Source organism: Tamandua tetradactyla, chromosome X (assembly GCF_023851605.1).
Source record: "Tamandua tetradactyla isolate mTamTet1 chromosome X, mTamTet1.pri, whole genome shotgun sequence".
Lineage (NCBI taxonomy): Eukaryota > Metazoa > Chordata > Mammalia > Pilosa > Myrmecophagidae > Tamandua > Tamandua tetradactyla.
The window spans coordinates 98,036,239-98,054,261 of record NC_135353.1 but is presented as its reverse complement, the minus strand read 5'-3'; the positions used below and the strand labels follow the sequence as shown (position 1 = coordinate 98,054,261).

Here is an 18,023-nt window from a genome sequence, read left to right as displayed (position 1 = left end):
ACCATTCTACACATGCAATCATTAATTCTTAACATCATCACATAGATGCATGATCATCATTTCTTAGTACATTTGCATTGGTTTAGAAGAACTAGCAACATAACCGAAAAAGATATAGAATGTTAATATAGAGAAAAAAATAAAAGTAATAATAGTAAAATCAAAACAAAACAACACAAAACAAAACAAAAACCTATAGCTCAGATGCAGCTTCATTCAGTGTTTTAACATGATTACTTTACAATTAGGTATTATTGTGCTGTCCATTTTTGAGTTTTTGTATCTAGTCCTGTTGCACAGTCTGTATCCCTTCAGCTTCAATTACCCATTGTCTTACCCTGTTTCTAACTCCTGCTGAACTCTGTTACCAATGACATATTTCAAGTTTATTCTCGAATGTCCGTTCACATCAGTGGGGACCATACAGTATTTGTCCTTTAGTTTTTGGCTGGATTCACTCAGCATAATATTCTCTAGGTCCATCCATGTTATTACATGGTTCATAAGTTTATCTTGTCTTAAAGCTGCATAATATTCCATCGTATGTATATACCACAGTTTGTTTAGCCACTCTTCTGTTGATGGAGATTTTGGCTGTTTCCATCTCTTTGCAATTGTAAATAATGCTGCTATAAACATTGGTGTGCAAATGTCCGTTTGTGTCTTTGCCCTTAAGTCCTTTGAGTAGATACCTAGCAATGGTATTGCTGGGTCGTATGGCAGTTCTATATTCAGCTTTTTGAGGAACCGCCAAACTGCCTTCCACAGTGGTTGCACCCTTTGACATTCCCACCAACAGTGGATAAGTGTGCCTCTTTCTCCGCATCCTCTCCAGCACTTGTCATTTTCTGTTTTGTTGATAATGGCCATTCTGGTGGGTGTGAGATGATATCTCATTGTGGTTTTGATTTGCATTTCTCTAATGGCCAGGGACATTGAGCATCTCTTCATGTGCCTCTTGGCCATCCGTATTTCCTCTTCTGAGAGGTGTCTGTTCAAGTCTTTTTCCCATTTTGTAATTGGGTTGGCTGTCTTTTTGTTGTTGAGATGAACAATCTCTTTATAAATTCTGGATACTAGACCTTTGTCTGATATATCATTTCCAAATATTGTCTCCCATTGTGAAGGCTGTCTTTCTACTTTCTTGATGAAGTTCTTTGATGCACAAAAGTGTTTAATTTTGAGGAGTTCCCATTTATTTATTTCCTTCTTCAGTGCTCTTGCTTTAGGTTTAAGGTCCATAAAACCGCCTCCAGTTGTAAGATCCATAAGATATCTCCCAACATTTTCCTCTAACTGTTTTATGGTCTTAGACCTAATGTTTAGATCTTTGATCCATTTTGAGTTAACTTTTGTATAGGGTGTGAGAGATGGGTCTTCTTTCATTCTTTTGCATATGGATATCCAGTTCTCTAGGCACCATTTATTGAAGAGACTACTCTGTCCCAGGTGAGTTGGCTTGACTGCCTTATCAAAGATCAAATGTCCATAGATGAGAGGGTCTATATCTGAGCACTCTATTCGATTCCATTGGTCGATATATCTATCTTTATGCCAATACCATGCTGTTTTGACCACTGTGGCTTCATAATATGCCTTAAAGTCAGGCAGCGCGAGACCTCCAGCTTCGTTTTTTTTCCTCAAGATGTTTTTAGCAATTCGGGGCACCCTGCCCTTCCAGATAAATTTGCTTATTGGTTTTTCTATTTCTGAAAAATAAGTTGTTGGGATTTTGATTGGTATTGCATTGAATCTGTAAATCAATTTAGGTAGGATTGACATCTTAACTATATTTAGTCTTCCAATCCATGAACACGGTATGCCCTTCCATCTATTTAGGTCTTCTGTGATTTCTTTTAGCAGTTTTTTGTAGTTTTCTTTATATAGGTTTTTTGTCTCTTTAGTTAAATTTATTCCTAGGTATTTTATTCTTTTAGTTGCAATTGTAAATGGGATTCGTTTCTTGATTTCCCCCTCAGCTTGTTCATTGCTAGTGTATAGAAATGCTACAGATTTTTGAATGTTGATCTTGTAACCTGCTACTTTGCTGTACTCATTTATTAGCTCTAGTAGTTTTGTTGTGGATTTTTCCGGGTTTTCGACGTATAGTATCATATCGTCTGCAAACAGTGATAGTTTTACTTCTTCCTTTCCAATTTTGATGCCTTGTATTTCTTTTTCTTGTCTAATTGCTCTGGCTAGAACCTCCAACACAATGTTGAATAATAGTGGTGATAGTGGACATCCTTGTCTTGTTCCTGATCTTAGGGGGAAAGTTTTCAATTTTTCCCCATTGAGGATGATATTAGCTGTGGGTTTTTCATATATTCCCTCTATCATTTTAAGGAAGTTCCCTTGTATTCCTATCTTTTGAAGTGTTTTCAACAGGAAAGGATGTTGAATCTTGTCGAATGCCTTCTCTGCATCAATTGAGATGATCATGTGATTTTTCTGCTTTGATTTGTTGATATGGTGTATTACATTAATTGATTTTCTTATGTTGAACCATCCTTGCATACCTGGGATGAATCCTACTTGGTCATGATGTATAATTCTTTTAATGTGCTGTTGGATACGATTTGCTAGAATTTTATTGAGGATTTTTGCATCTGTATTCATTAGAGAGATTGGTCTGTAGTTTTCTTTTTTTGTAATATCTTTGCCTGGTTTTGGTATGAGGGTGATGTTGGCTTCATAGAATGAATTAGGTAGTTTTCCCTCCACTTCGATTTTTTTGAAGAGTTTGAAGAGAATTGGTACTAATTCTTTCTGGAACGTTTGGTAGAATTCACATGTGAAGCCATCTGGTCCTGGACTTTTCTTTTTAGGAAGCTTTTGAATGACTAATTCAATTTCTTTACTTGTGATTGGTTTGTTGAGGTCATCTATGTCTTCTTGAGTCAAAGTTGGTTGTTCATGTCTTTCCAGGAACCCGTCCATTTCCTCTAAATTGTTGTATTTATTAGCGTAAAGTTGTTCATAGTATCCTGTTATTACCTCCTTTATTTCTGTGAGGTCAGTAGTTATGTCTCCTCTTCCATTTCTGATCTTATTTATTTGCATCCTCTCTCTTCTTCTTTTTGTCAATCTTGCTAAGGGCCCATCAATCTTATTGATTTTCTCATAGAACCAACTTCTGGCCTTATTGATATTCTCTATTGTTTTCATGTTTTCAATTTCATTTATTTGTGCTCTAATCTTTGTTATTTCTTTCCTTTTGCTTGCTTTGGGGTTAGCTTGCTGTTCTTTCTCCAGTTCTTCCAAATGGATAGTTAATTCCTGAATTTTTGCCTTTTCTTCTTTTCTGATATAGGCATTTAGAGCAATAAATTTCCCTCTTAGCACTGCCTTTGCTGCGTCCCATAAGTTTTGATATGTTGTGTTTTCATTTTCATTCGCCTCGAGGTATTTGCTAATTTCCCTTGCAATTTCTTCTTTGACCCAGTCGTTGTTTAGGAGTGTGTTGTTGAGCCTCCACGTATTTGTGAATTTTCTGGCACTCTGCCTATTATTGATTTCCAACATCATTCCTTTATGGTCCGAGAAAGTGTTGTGTAAGATTTCAATCTTTTTAAATTTGTTAAGACTTGCTTTGTGACCCAGCATATGGTCTATCTTTGAGAATGACCCATGAGCACTTGAGAAAAAGGTGTATCCTGCTGTTGTGGGATGTAATGTCCTATAAATGTCTATTAAGTCTAGTTCATTTATAGTAATATTCAGATTCTCTATTTCTTTGTTGATCCTCTGTCTAGATGTTCTGTCCCTTGATGAGAGTGGTGAGTTGAAGTCTCCAACTATTATGGTATATGAGTCTATTTCCCTTTTCAATGTTTGCAGTATATTCCTCACGTATTTTGGGGCATTCTGATTCGGTGCGTAAATATTTATGATTGTTATGTCTTCTTGTTTAATTGTTCCTTTTATTAGTATATAGTGTCCTTCTTTGTCTCTTTTAACTGTTTTACATTTGAAGTCTAATTTGTTGGATATTAGTATAGCCACTCCTGCTCTTTTCTGGTTGTTATTTGCATGAAATATCTTTTCCCAACCTTTCACTTTCAACCTATGTTTATCTTTGGGTCTAAGATGTGTTTCCTGTAGACAGCATATAGAAGGATCCTGTTTTTTAATCCATTCTGCCAATCTATGTCTTTTGATTGGGGAATTCAGTCCATTGACATTTAGTGTTATTACTGTTTGGATAATATTTTCCTCTACCATTTTGCCTTTTGTATTATATATATCATATCTGATTTTCCTTCTTTCTACACTCTTTTCCATATCTCTCTCTTCTGTCTTTTTGTATCTGACTCTAGTGCTCCCTTTAGTATTTCTTGCAGAGCTGGTCTCTTGGTCACAAATTCTTTCAGTGACTTTTTGTCTGAGAATGTTTTAATTTCTCCCTCATTTTTGAAGGATAATTTTGCTCGATATAGGAGTCTTGGTTGGCAGTTTTTCTCTTTTAGTATTTTAAATATATCATCCCACTGTCTTCTAGCTTCCATGGTTTCTGCTGAGAAATCTACACAAAATCTTATTGGGTTTCCCTTGTATGTAATGGATTGTTTTTCTCTTGCTGCTTTCAAGATCTTCTCTTTCTCTTTGACCTCTGACATTCTAACTAGTAAGTGTCTTGGAGAACGCCTATTTGGGTCTAATCTCTTTGGGGTGCGCTGCACTTCTTGGATCTGTAATTTTAGGTCTTTCATAAGAGTTGGGAAATTTTCAGTGATAATTTCTTCCATTAGTTTTTCTCCTCCTTTTCCCTTCTCTTCTCCTTCTGGGACACCCACAACACGTATATTTGTGCGGTTCATATTGTCCTTGAGTTCCCTGATACCCTGTTCAAATTTTTCCATTCTTTTCCCTATAGTTTCTGTTTCTTTTTGGAATTCAGATGTTCCATCCTCCAAATCACTAATTCTATCTTCTGTCTCTTTAAATCTATCATTGTAGCTATCCATTATTTTTTCTATGTTTGCTACTTTATCCTTCACTTCCATAAGTTCTGCGATTTGTTTTTTCAGTTTTTCTATTTCTTCTTTATGTTCAGCCCATGTCCTCTTCATGTCCTCCCTCAATTTATCGATTTCATTTTTGAAGAGGTTTTCCATTTCTGTTCGTATATTCAGCATTAGTTGTCTCAGCTCTTGTGTCTCATTTGAGCTATTGGTTTGTTCCTTTGACTGAGCCATATTCTCCATCTTTTGAGCGTGGACAGTTATCTTCTGCTGCTGGCGTCTGGGCATTTATTCAGATTTCTCTTGGTGTTGGACCCAGCAAGGTTGTAATATTTTTCTGTGAAATCTCTGGGTTCTGTTTTTCTTATCCTGCCCAGTAGGTGGCGCTCGTGGCACCCATTTGTCTGCGGGTCCCACCAGTAAAAGGTGCTGTGGGACCTTAAACTTTGGAAAACTCTCGCCATCCTGGGGGTTCGCTAGCCGAAACGGCTTGAGCCGGCCCGGGGTCCGAACGCAGGGAGGGTTGCTGGTCGCCGCAGCCAGGGAAAGAGCCCGTCCGAATTTCCTAGTCGGCCCTGGGCAACAAGCGTGGCGGGAGGGCGCCAGCGGCAGCGGCCCGCCCGAGAGAGTGCACGTTCCCCGGGAGTCACGGGTTTGGAAGGGGCCTCCCCCACCCGTCACCGTTCTCCGCGGCCTGGGGGTTTCCGATCCAATTCTCTCAGTTGGTCCGGGGGCTGCGCGTGGTGTGGGCGCCAGCCGTCTTTGTTTCAGGGGACCGCCTCTCCAATTCTCCCAGCCGGCCCGGGAAGGGGGAAGGGAGTAACTCCGGCCACTTGCCACCCCGCCCGGTAAGGCCCGCGCGCCTCGGCGATCTCACCCGAGCTGCTTCTCTCAGCCAGCCAGCCGTTCCAGGATGGGGTACGCTGTCTTTTTTATCTCTGTTGTGGCTTTGGGCGCTTTCTGTATCGTTTCTACTCCCCTAGTAGGTGTCCTGGAGAAGAAACTAAGATCCGCGCGTCTTACTAAGCCGCCATCTTCCAGGAAGTCTGTTAAGGGATTATTTTGATTACTGAATCATTATATAGATGTTTCTTTTTCTTTCTTAGATATTGGAGTAGACAGAGGGGAGTACCTGAAAGCCCTGAACTATAATTAAGCTGTCTGGATATCTGAAAGGATCATAAAAGCCCTTATCTCTTGTTTTGGTGTTTCATGATTGTAAGAGCTGTTATGCCCTTTATCTAGTCATTTTCTTAGTAAGCCCTAATGATAAGGAAAACAGTCATTAACTAGCCACAGTCGCATACATTTCTAAATCATCTGCTAAGCTCTGCCATTGAAAGATAGATAGCTCTGCCTCCTTTCCTTTCAATTTATGTTAATAATATCTAACAATGTTTTTTTTTTTCTGTTTTGAACTTCTGCCTTGAATTCGTTATCCAAAATGATCTCATTTCCTCTTGCTAGAATCTAAAAGCCTCAAATCCCCTTTGACAGATTTTGGGCCATTAGACTATCTGCTCTCCTGTTACATGCATAGTAATAAACTCTTTCTGTCTTTGAAACCCCAGGGACTCAGGAATTGGTTATCGAACATGTCAGGCAGAGGAATCCATGGCCTTTGTCTGGTAACATCATAGCAGATTCTCTGCCACAGCAGCAGTTGATAGTGTGACCATGGTTTTCACACTATGAAAATGGCTGCTGGAGAAAGGCAAGAGGATACATGGGATCCAAAGCCTGCCCCAAAGGGCCTGCCTTCGAGGAAACTGCTGAGTGATGCCTCTGGGCCCCTTACCCATTAGCTGCTCTGTGGCAGGGCATTACACCCAATCCTCATAACACTTCCATAAGACAGAGGCTATCATTTCTGTAAGTCACTAGATCATACCTCCATAAAGGGCAACAACGCTCATCTTTCTCAAACTCTTTGGAATGCTGACAGACTAATGAGGTCTATCCTGGTAGCACTGAATGATAGTAGAAAGCAAGGAGCATCCTACAAGCCCAACCAATTTCTCATTCAGTAAATTGTAAGTAAAACAGAGCTGCTGATAGTCTACAAGGGAAAAGTGGCAACTGGCATCACTATAAATTATATATGCCCACTGATGATAATGTACATGGTAGGATACAAATGCCGCCCACAACTTCATGGCTCTTGTCCTCTGAGCAAATGTGGGAAGTCATCATAATGGGGTATCAACTTTTGGCCTCTCACACAGCTATCTTTTTTATCTTCTTTAATTCTCTCAGCAAGTATATGACAAAACAATTATGATTTCTAACTTTAGCTAAGGATACTGCCCATGGGAACAGAGAGTTAATGCTCCCCCCTACCACCTCAGAGGACATTGATGAGTAAGCACCCCAAGGCAAAATCATCCCAATCTATGCACCATGGTCCATGCTATGAATGGGTTATAGGTGTCCCTGAAATAGTGATCTTGTCAGCTTTTGTGTGTCCAGTTGGGGCCTGTCTCAGTTTGCTAATACTGCCAGGATGCAATATACTAGAAATGGATTGGCTTTACAAGGGAGATTTATTCGTTTTTTTTTTGGGGGGGGAGGTTGCATGGGCAGGCACCAGTAATGCATGAGAAGGCACTGGGAATGACTTATTAGGTTTTAAATTTAAAGTTCTAAGGCAAACTGAGGCATCAGTGAGAGGACACCTTCACTCAGGAAAGACCAATCACATCTGGGGTTCCTCCATCACATGGGAAAGCACATGGCAACATCTGCTGGCCCTTCTCTCCTAAGTTGGTTTCAAAATGGCTCTCTCAGTTCCTGGGGGTCCTTCTGATTTCTCTTGGGGAATTTTCTTTCTCTAAACATCTCTGGGTCATCTCTTAGCTTCTCCAGGCAAACTCTTAATTTCATCTTTTAGCTTAGCATCTTCTGGGGCATTTTCTCTGTCTCCAAGCATCTGTGCTTTCTCCAAAAGGTCTCCCTCTTATAGAACTCCAGTAAGTGGGTTAAGACCTGTCTCAATAGGAAGGGGGGTCAAATCTCCATGGAAACAACTTAATCAAAAGGTCGCACCCAATAATAGGTCTACCCCCAAAAGTTTGGATGAAAATAAATTGGTTTTCTTAAGTACATAACAGTTTCAAACCAGCACAGGGCCCACAGAAGCTTCCTTTGTAGATGTCAGTGTTTGTACAAATATTATTCAAAATGTTTAAGGATCACTGATTTCAAGCCCCACCTTCACACCATGACCAAAACACAACTCACTTTATTATGTCTATTATGTTATTATATAGGTTATGAATAAATAAGAAGATATCTATCAACTCCCTGGATTTTGTTTCTTTCCTGTCTCATTCCTGAGAATATTCAACGTACTTCTACCACCTCAATGGCTCTATGAATTTTCACAGAGTCCAAGTCCAGATCTGACTTCTTCAGCCTCCTACTGAATTCTGCTTCTTCTTTAATGTTCCCTATCTCTGTGAGTGGCTACAGGTCACTCAACCAGAAGCTTAGGTGCTTTCCTTGACCCCTTTTACCCTCTGCTCATGCCCACTTCTATCCTAAAACAGCTCCATCCTATCTCTCCTATGTGAAACATCTCTGAAATTGTGCCACATCCCACACCACCCTCTTCCACTACTTTCCTGTACAAAGTTTTAAAACCCATGTGTGAGGGAGTGCACTGTGGTTGTAATTTCTTTGTCTGTCTTTCATCTTTGATTGAGCCTGGGAGTGATTAAACATGCACAGGGATGAACAAAGTCAATTGGCAGGGTCATGGAAGCCAGAAAAGCCCAGGTTGGCCCTCAGTACATTTCCCCACACTGGAGCCATAGGAGAACTGAGCCCCCTTAAAATCGAGGCAGGAAGGGTGGGTCAGCCTCTTGTGGGAGTGGGTCCTTGAGAATGTGGCTTTCCTCCGGGTAGGCTGACAGATGGGGCTTCCCACCTCACAAAGCTGAAGACCCCAATCTGGGGAACCTAGTGAGAGGCATCTCCCAAAACAGTAAGGAAATATATTAATATGGTTTGGTGGGGTCCCTATGAGGTCCATTTGCTCAACATTCCTTGTCTGAAAGGCCCACTGTGCCAGCCCACAATATAATCTGTTGTGTACCCCAGAAAAGCCAAGTTCTTTAATCCTTATTCAATACTGCTGGGTGGGAGATTTTTGATAGCTTCCATGAAGATGTAATCCACCCAATTGTGGGTGGTAACTTTTGATTAGATGGTTTCCATGAAGAGTGTCTCTACCCATTCAAGTGGGTTTGCTTACTGGAACCCTTTAAGAGGAAACAATTTTTGAAAAAGCTTTAGAGCCACCAGAACCAGCAGAGCCACCACAACTGACAGAGCCAACAGAACAGAGAAAACCCCAGGGAAGCCACTGAAGATTCCCAGAGAGAAAGCTAGCAGACCTCACCATGAGCCTTTCCAGCTGAGAGAGAAACCCTGAACATCATTCACCTTGAACCAAGATATTTTTCCAGGATGCCTTAATTGGACATTTTCATAGCCTTGCCTTAATTTGGACATTTTCACAGCCTTAGAACTGTAAACTTGCAACTTAGTAAATTCCCCTTTTTAAAAGCCATTCCATCTCTGTTATATCACATTCTGGCAGCTTTTAAACTAGAACACCCACCATTAGACTTCAGCTTTTGTATTAGACCAGTAGCTTTTAGCCCATGCTCAGCAGTGCCCCAGAGGCCTGAAGAACTGCATCAGTGGACCTGATGAGCACTGGATGAGTGGGCCACCAATGAAGTTTTAGCTCCACTAGATTGCCACCATGATTTTATTAGTAGAAACAATTCCCCAGTGTTGTACAGCATGAGGTGAAATAAGGCAGTGAATGGTAGGAATTGTCTCTAAAAGACCCCGTTACTGAAGGACACTTTGACCTGCCCCACCCCTCAATTTTCTAGCTGCATTGTGGGACTGGAAGGATGAATTGTGACACAGAATAAATCAGGACCCCATGGTTCCCAAGCTGGCGACAGTGGTTCTTAGAATGCATTTCTGTAGTGGAAGGGCCCTTATGTCCAACTGATCAGGAATGAGATCCAAGCTTTGCCCTTTGCTGGTGATGTGACCTCAGAATGGAAATCACAGCACTCACCTTGTTTTGGATGATGGGAGAATGCAGTTAAAAACTTGTGACACCCCTGTAGCCAAGCAGCCTGTGAAAAGTTTGGTGGAGCTGAGGACAAATGTTGCCAGCTTTCCAGTGTTGCCCAGGATCAACTGTCATATAACATCAGTGAGAAAGAGGGAGGGTGGGGCAAGAAACAAGCTTAATCTCTTTCTCCCATTGGCAAGTTCCAATGGTCTTCTGTTCATCAGAATTGCTGGGCCATCCCAGTGGTTGGGGCTGCTTTTCTGACCTCACACCCTCCTGAGGCACTACTCATTTTATTCACCTTTCTGAGCCTTCTCCTAGGCACAGGAATTGCAACAGGCTGCAGTTGGGGTGGGGGTGTGAGCAAAGGTGGAAAGTTCAAACCTTGGGTTCAGTAACTTTTCAGAAACAAACATGGAAACTGATGGCCCACACCTTTCCCTTCTGCAGATCTGTCCACCTCATGACTTCCCATGTGTGCTCCAAAGTTCACAGTGCAAGAGGTAATGGGACCCCTCTTGAGTACACAAGATCACTTGTTCTCAATCATGACTGAACATAAGGGAAGGCACATTGATGTTTGTCAGCTGATTCTGTGCCTTTTGGAAACAGAGAAGAATCAGAAGAGTTAAGGGTGTGCAGAACAAAGAAGATATGACTTACAGAAAGTCTGGGAAAGCATTTCCAGAGGCATCCAGTCCAAGGAGGATAAAGGACTTGCTCAAAGCCAGAGAGATCATGATTCCCCCAGACTGGGAACAGGGAGAACAAGGATGTTAATGTGAGATATGCAGAATATGGGCTTGCCAAAAGAAAGTGTCTTCTGCTATTAGGGTGCAGAATCCAAAGACCTGTGCAAGGTGAGAGGCAGGTATGACCGCAATGAGATGGGTGACAGGAGCCAGAGTTCAAATCAACAGTGGGAGTATTCCTTCCAAGAGATTATGTTTAATGCCATGTTGGGGTGTCAGACAGTATCTGGTGGGTAGTAGTGAGCAAATGACTCTGGGTTTAGAGGCTTGGAAAACATGAGGATCAGATTTGAAAATCCTGAACAGGGTAAGGTTGTGCCAGGGGTGAGTAGTAGAGGTGCAGGCTCCTTGTTGCCAAGTCCTGCTACATTCAATACTATCTCTGCCACTTGGATTTAAAGTGTGGCTGCCAAGTTATGCCCCAGGTTTACCCACTAAATGTCACAATATTATTTCTTGCTTCAAGAAATAGTCACACCCAATTGCACACACACACGTGTCTATATACACTGTGCTGGTTTGAAAGAATGTATGTACCCTATAAAAGCCAGGTTTTAATCAAACTCCTATTTCATAAAGGCAGAATAATCCCTATTCAATACTGTATGTTTGAAACCAATTAGATCATCTCCTTGGAGATGTGATTCAATCAAGAGTGGTTGCTAAGCCAGATTATGTGATGACATGTCTCCACCCATTTGGGTGGGTCTTGCTTAGTTTCTGAAGTCTTATAAAAGAGGAAACATTTTGGAGAATGATAGTGATTTAGAGAGAGCAGAGCAGAATGACATAGCCATGAGAAGCAGAGTTCACCAACCAGCAACCTTTGGAGATGAAGAAGGAAAATGCTTCCTGGGAAGCTTCATGAAACAGGAAGCCAGGAGAGAAAGCTAGCAGATGACGTGGTGTTTGCCATGTGGTTCCCAGATAAGAGAGGAACCCTGACTGTGTTCACCATGTGCCTTCTCACTTGAGAGAGAGATCCTGAACTTCATCAGCCTTCTTGACCCAAAGCATCTTTCCCTGGATGCCTTTGATTGGACAGTTCAATAGACTTGTTTTAATTGGGGCATTTTCTTTTAGAACTGTAAACTAACAACTTATTAAATTCCCTTTTTTAAAAAGCTATTCTTTTTCTGATATATTGCATTCCAGCAGCTAGCAAACTAGAACATACACATATATATACACATGCACACACAAACAGACACACAATTTCTCCCTGACATCCCCATGAACGTCCATAGACTGAGCCCGTGAGAGGTGACAGCAGTTACAAAGATGCAAACTCCTGACATGCTGCCAAGCCACCATGAGTGGAGCTCCTTTCCTCATTTGGACAGGACTGAAACCCAGGATGTGAGGTTCCAGCCTCTTTTGGATAAGTAGAGACAGAACTGAGCTTCCCCAATGAGTTGAGGCCCATATCAGGAGAAAAGAAGCATTATAGGGAGAGAGGTCATTCCTGATTCCTCAAGACAAACTGCTGAGAGATCATCACATCACATCAGGATGAACAGCTTTGTTTGGTAGCTATGGGTCCCACCTTGGCTATCCTCCAACCTCCAAACTGCAACCCTACCCTGTATTAACTTCATTCTGGTTTATATCCAATGGAATCCTGAACACCTAAAAACCAGTTAATTCACACAGCAGACCTTATTTAAGTATTTTTTTCTCCTCTTTTGGCTTAGTATAAAGGACTAGAGGAGTAGGGAAAAAGAATATTTTGGTATGCCTGTGTCCTACTTGTGGTCTTTGAAATTAAAAAGCACATCTTATATCTTTGACCATTAGCTTTGGAGATTCTTGATGTTGCAATTTCTAACAGGGGCTCCTTCATGTTTTAGGTTAAAGGGACAAATTTGCTCCGACCTCCTTATATACTTCTGTTGATATTATGTTGCACTACACATCAAGGTCACCTTAGGAAGAATAAAAAACCTAAGAGATAATATGAAAACAAGCAATCTGTAGTTGGAAAAGAAGCCATCAGTTAGAGGACCTCTGTCTTGTGAAGGAGAAGTTTGGTTGAGGGCTGACTATTAGTATATGGGTCTAAGACCTTTTCTTAGGATCCAGAGATTCTTCCTCCTCTTTTCTCCCAGCCCCAATACTGCTCAGTTGTTCTCAGATATGAATACTAAGTGGTGTTGGGGAAGAGAGATGTGATTCCTTTGTCATTCATGTGTTGAATTGTCCCCATGATGGACAGTGCTGTCAGTTGTGGAATCTTTACTGTGCATAGGCCACAACCTATTGCAAACCTGACTGAGGAATAATATGCAGACTTGCCCCAAGAAGGGTGTATAACCTTATATGGCAAAGTATGATTCTAGCACCCTCTCTCTACAACCCCCCACAAGCACCAAAACTGATTAAGTCCAATTCACCTGAGGCTGATGTCACTGTTGAAATTTACCTCAAATATTATGAAGAAAAAGAATCAAACATGACAGAATTTATTTAGGCTCCCTACTCAGAGAAACAGGGGAAATTAGGAGCATAGTATCAGCAGAAGATTCTTTTTTTTTTTTTTTGATTTCCACTGGCCTTTATTTAAGAAAATTTACACACAAAAAAATCCAATCCAATACTTACAAGTGAATCTGTGTAAATCCTACATGCCTCTTTCTAATTAAACAAACAGAAAAATGGCTTTTTTTTAATTTGTCAAATATTTTTATTTCTAAAATAAGCTTTATTGACCAAATAACAAAGAAAGCAAAGCATAAAATAATCAGCCAAACTAGACTAAAACCAAAGCCCTGCCCCCAGGGATTTTAGCTCAGAAAGCAAAACTAATTGCCCTTACCTGAGCTCTAAAATTAGGAAAAGGAAAAAAAGGCTTTTTCTTCCTAATCCTGCATGCTCATGAAGTAGTGCAAAAAGACCAAGGCTTTCTCTCAATTAACCACCAAAAAAAAAAAAAACCACTTAATCTCCTAATTACCAACAGCAATAGGGGTAATTCATTGTTCTGGCCATCATATAAATAATAATACCATCTCTTGATGGAATAACCAGGCCAACATGACAGACAAAGCTGCAGCCCAAAAAAGTAAGCCCCCCAAAGCCCCATTCTTGCTTGCACCCCTTAAATTAGTACATGAGTCCTCTTATTACATAGCTGGGCAAGAACAAGCTGCCCAGCTATAATTCAAACTTGGAACTAGTGCCAGTTTGAAACTATTATGTGCTCCAGAAAAGCCATGTTTTAATCCTGATCCAATATTGTGGGTCCAGATCTAGTGTTCAGAGTGGGAAATTTTGATTGCATTGTTTCCATGGAGATGTGGCACATCCAGTTGTGGGTGTGACCTTTTGGTTAGATTAAGAAAAATGGCTTTTTGACAAAAATTTGTGATGGTATAACAGAGCTTACCTAAATGGCATCATTCTTACTTTATGTGTCATGTTGAAAAATATGTTTAAAAATGGAGGAAAGCAGATAACGTCCCCATTTCTAAAACTGATTTGCAATTGTTCTTTTAGGCAAACTTTATACTTTTCAGATAAAATCAAGATATAATGTGAATTAGCTTTAAAACAAAAGCCCAAATGTTGGAGTCCTGGCATGAATAGAAGGGAAGGACATGAAAAAATTTCAGCTTCACAAACTCAAGTTTTAAGTCATATTTCGGAACAAAAACATCAACAAAATATTCTCCTCTCCTATTTTCTTTGACATTTTGTCAAAGCAGAAGACCAGAGCCAACTGAATAGCATTCATTGCTCCTAAAAAGGGGAAAGGCACCGTTCAGAAATATCAAAGAGTATCTTATTAAGCTAATGGTACAGGATACTTTCATCTTTAAACATCTAAGGATGGATCTTAACCCACAAATGTGGCCATTCTTTTTCCTACTTGGATGTATCCTCTATCATTTAGTAAGTGATAGATAGCTTTCTCAATATCTGCTGTCCTATGGCAAGGATTCCATTGTAGGTTATCAGAAGCTGTACTTATCAATTCTTATCAGCAGATGGCAATGTTGCACAGGTTAAAGAAAGTACCACTTTTATATCACACAAGAGGAATTCATACGGGGTAGCAAAAAGAAAAAAAGGCTTCTGGGTTCACAGTAGCTAGAATATTAACAGAACAGCCTGAGATTTTAACAACATAATTCACTCCCACTTCTACCTTTGTTCTTTATCCAAGCCAACACAGCAGTGTTCTGTTAATTCCAACATGCTGCTGCTTAACTGCAAGCTGCAAGAACCTAAACCTGTAATTCTTGACACTGCGATCAAACAAATCCTATAAGTGTCAGCAGGGTTAAAAAATTACAAATATCACAATTATAATAATATTCTTTCATCAACTGTAACAAAGGTACCAGGCTAATGTGAGGTGTTAATAGGGGAGGGAGGATTTGGGGCTATATTTTCTGCAAATCTACAACTTCCCTAATAAAAAAAAAGTGTATTAGAAAAAAGAGAGATTACAGAAAGGACAAGTCTTACCCACTTTCCTGTGAGAAGCAGAACAAATTTCAAGTGATAGTATTTTTCATAACTATATATAAACATGGTTATTTTTATCCATACTTTCTCTTACATTAATATTGTCCTCTAATCACCTTATATTCATTCTCACAGTGATGCTTGGTTTTGCTTACACAATATGTATTTTCAAGTATTTACTGTATTGTTGATCTTCCCAGATGTGCTATTTTATACCTTATATGTCTTAATAATCTAGACAGCACGTAAGGACAAGAATTAAGTCAGTAACTGGCTATTCATGAAGAGTTGATAAATTTTACTTATTTTTTCGTTGTATTAAAAATTTAAGCAACCACCTATCTGACAAAAGACTATACCTAGGATATATAAAAAAATTTTAAAACTTAACATTAAAAAGAACATGGGCAAAAGACAATAGACATTCAACTGAAGATGGCATATAAGCATATGAAAATATGTTCAATATCATCAGCTGTTAGGGAAATGCAAATTATACCATAATGACCTATCATTGCACACACCTGTCAGAATGGCTAAAATAAAAAATATAATCCAAATGTTGACAAGAATGTGGAGGAACTGGATCACTCAGATATTGCTGGTGGGAATGTAAAATAGTAATAGCCATTCTGGAAAAGAGTAGGGCAATTTCTTACAAAAATAAACATATGCTTATCATACAACCCAGCAATTGCCCTTTTAGGCATTTTTCCCAGAGAGATAAAATTTATGTTCACATAAAAACCTGTACATGAGTGTTTACAGCAGCTTTATTCATAATGGCCAAAATCTGAAAACAATCCAGATATCCTTCAACAATGAATGGTTAAGCAAACTGTGGTATGTCCATGACATGGAATACTAGTTGGTATTAATAAAGAACAAACTATTGAAACATGCAATGACTTAGATGGTTCACAAGGGAATTATGCTGACTGAGAAAAACAATTTCGAAAGGTTGTATATTATATGATCCCAATTATATAACATTCTTGAAATGACAAAATTAGAGAAATGTAGAGGAGATTACTGGTTGCCAGTGGTTGGGCAGAGTGGGAGGAAAGGGAGGTGCCTAAAATATAAAGGTCAGCACAAGGGATTCATGTGATATAACTGTTTTGTATCTTGTGGTGGTAGTCACATAAATCTACACGTGATAAAAATGCATCGAACTAAATACACACACAAAAAGAAAAGTTCAAGCAGTTGAGCACAAATATTTTAATTCTCTGAACAAAATGAGATTTTCTTTAAGAGTTATCTCCAGTTCAAAGCTCACTTCTATAAGATGCCACACCCTTCACTCTTTTAAGAGATGAAAATTATGAAAGTGTATCACAAGAAGGTACTTAAACATTTCAGCTAAGGGCCAGAGAAAGTTAAGGGTGTTTTCACAAAGAAACCCAAAAAAGAGAATCAGAAAGAAACAAGTTCAATATGGTCATACAAATCTTTGTAAAAGGACCAGAGTGGAAGCCCAAGCTGGTGGGCAAGTGGGAGAAGGAAAGAAAACATGGTTCAAACAGATCACATGAGGAAACCCAGTACAAATGCTGGCTTTGGCATTATCTAGGTAAATCCTATTTTTGTTGCTGTTGTTATTATAGGTGACCCTAATAATAGTCTGATTTTGCAAAACCAGTCCAAATCCTACCAAGTTAAAAAATAAGTTCCTCATTGGCCTGTTGGGTCTAAGTGGTACCACATTGTCCCCCCAACCTGAAAGAAATCAGTTCCGTTAAGAAAGCTCCAACGTGCCTTGATGGTGCTGTTGGTAGGGTGCCATAGGCTAGGCACGTTCCAGCGATGTTTTGCTGGCTGAGATACAAGGTGGGAGGGGGAATGCACCTCGCTACTCAATCAACTTCTTGGCCTTGAAGAAACGATGCAGGTGGAAGACCTGCCAGGTGGGTAGTCCAATGAGGCAGAACATTGAAAAGACGCTGAAGTACAGGACCCCGGTGTTTGTTGACTCATTGGTATCACGTATCTCCTCCTCTCGCTTCTTCATGTAGGCAAAATCATTAACAATGGATTCTGAAAGGTCCTCTAAGCGTCGCAGTTCTACTTCTATAGGTTTGAGCTTTTCAACTTTTGCAATCTCCTCATAATTTTTTGCCTCCAGTCCATGCTTCATGTCTAGGGTCACGAGTTGGTCAGGTATCCGCCCTGTTCCCTTGCTCTCAAAACATACTTCAAACATATCATAATCTTCGGTGGTAAAGGCAAATTTTCCCTTAGTTGCATCTTCCTTGGAGTACAGAATATGGCCAGCAGAATCTGTGATCTTGAGGTGGGTGCGCAGGCCGCCAGCACCTCCAGACTGGTCGGTTATCTCCTACGCTCCCGTCACTAGCAGGTCCTTGTGGATTTCCTCGCGGAGGCACTTGCGGGAGTTAACGGGAAGATGGAAGGAAATGGCGAGGACCGAGCTGGGGCCCAGCAGGAGCAAAAGTAGCAAAGCCAACGGGCAAGGGCCACGCTGGGATAGTAGGCCTGGCAAACCAGACATGGTGTCGGAGACTCAGCAGAAGATTCTTGATCACTCTTCATTGGTCAATTGTGCAGTTCCCATGGTCTCAGGTCATGAGGTTTCTGCATGCCAGATATCTGGTAGAAGAAGAGTGACAACAGGCACCAAGGGAAGTTTGGGAGTCCTGAGAGTTCTCTTGCTCTAGCAGGAAGGGGAGTTGGCTGTGAGCATTGAGAAAAGCAGAGGCTGACTCTGAGTTC

The 18,023-nt window shown here is 40.4% G+C and overlaps 1 pseudogene; it reads right to left on the bottom strand.

Annotated features, from left to right (window-relative positions):
* Positions 1-16,258: 16,258 nt before the first annotated feature.
* Positions 16,259-17,810, bottom strand: LOC143671176 (transmembrane emp24 domain-containing protein 10 pseudogene; annotated as a pseudogene).
* Positions 17,811-18,023: the final 213 nt, after the last annotated feature.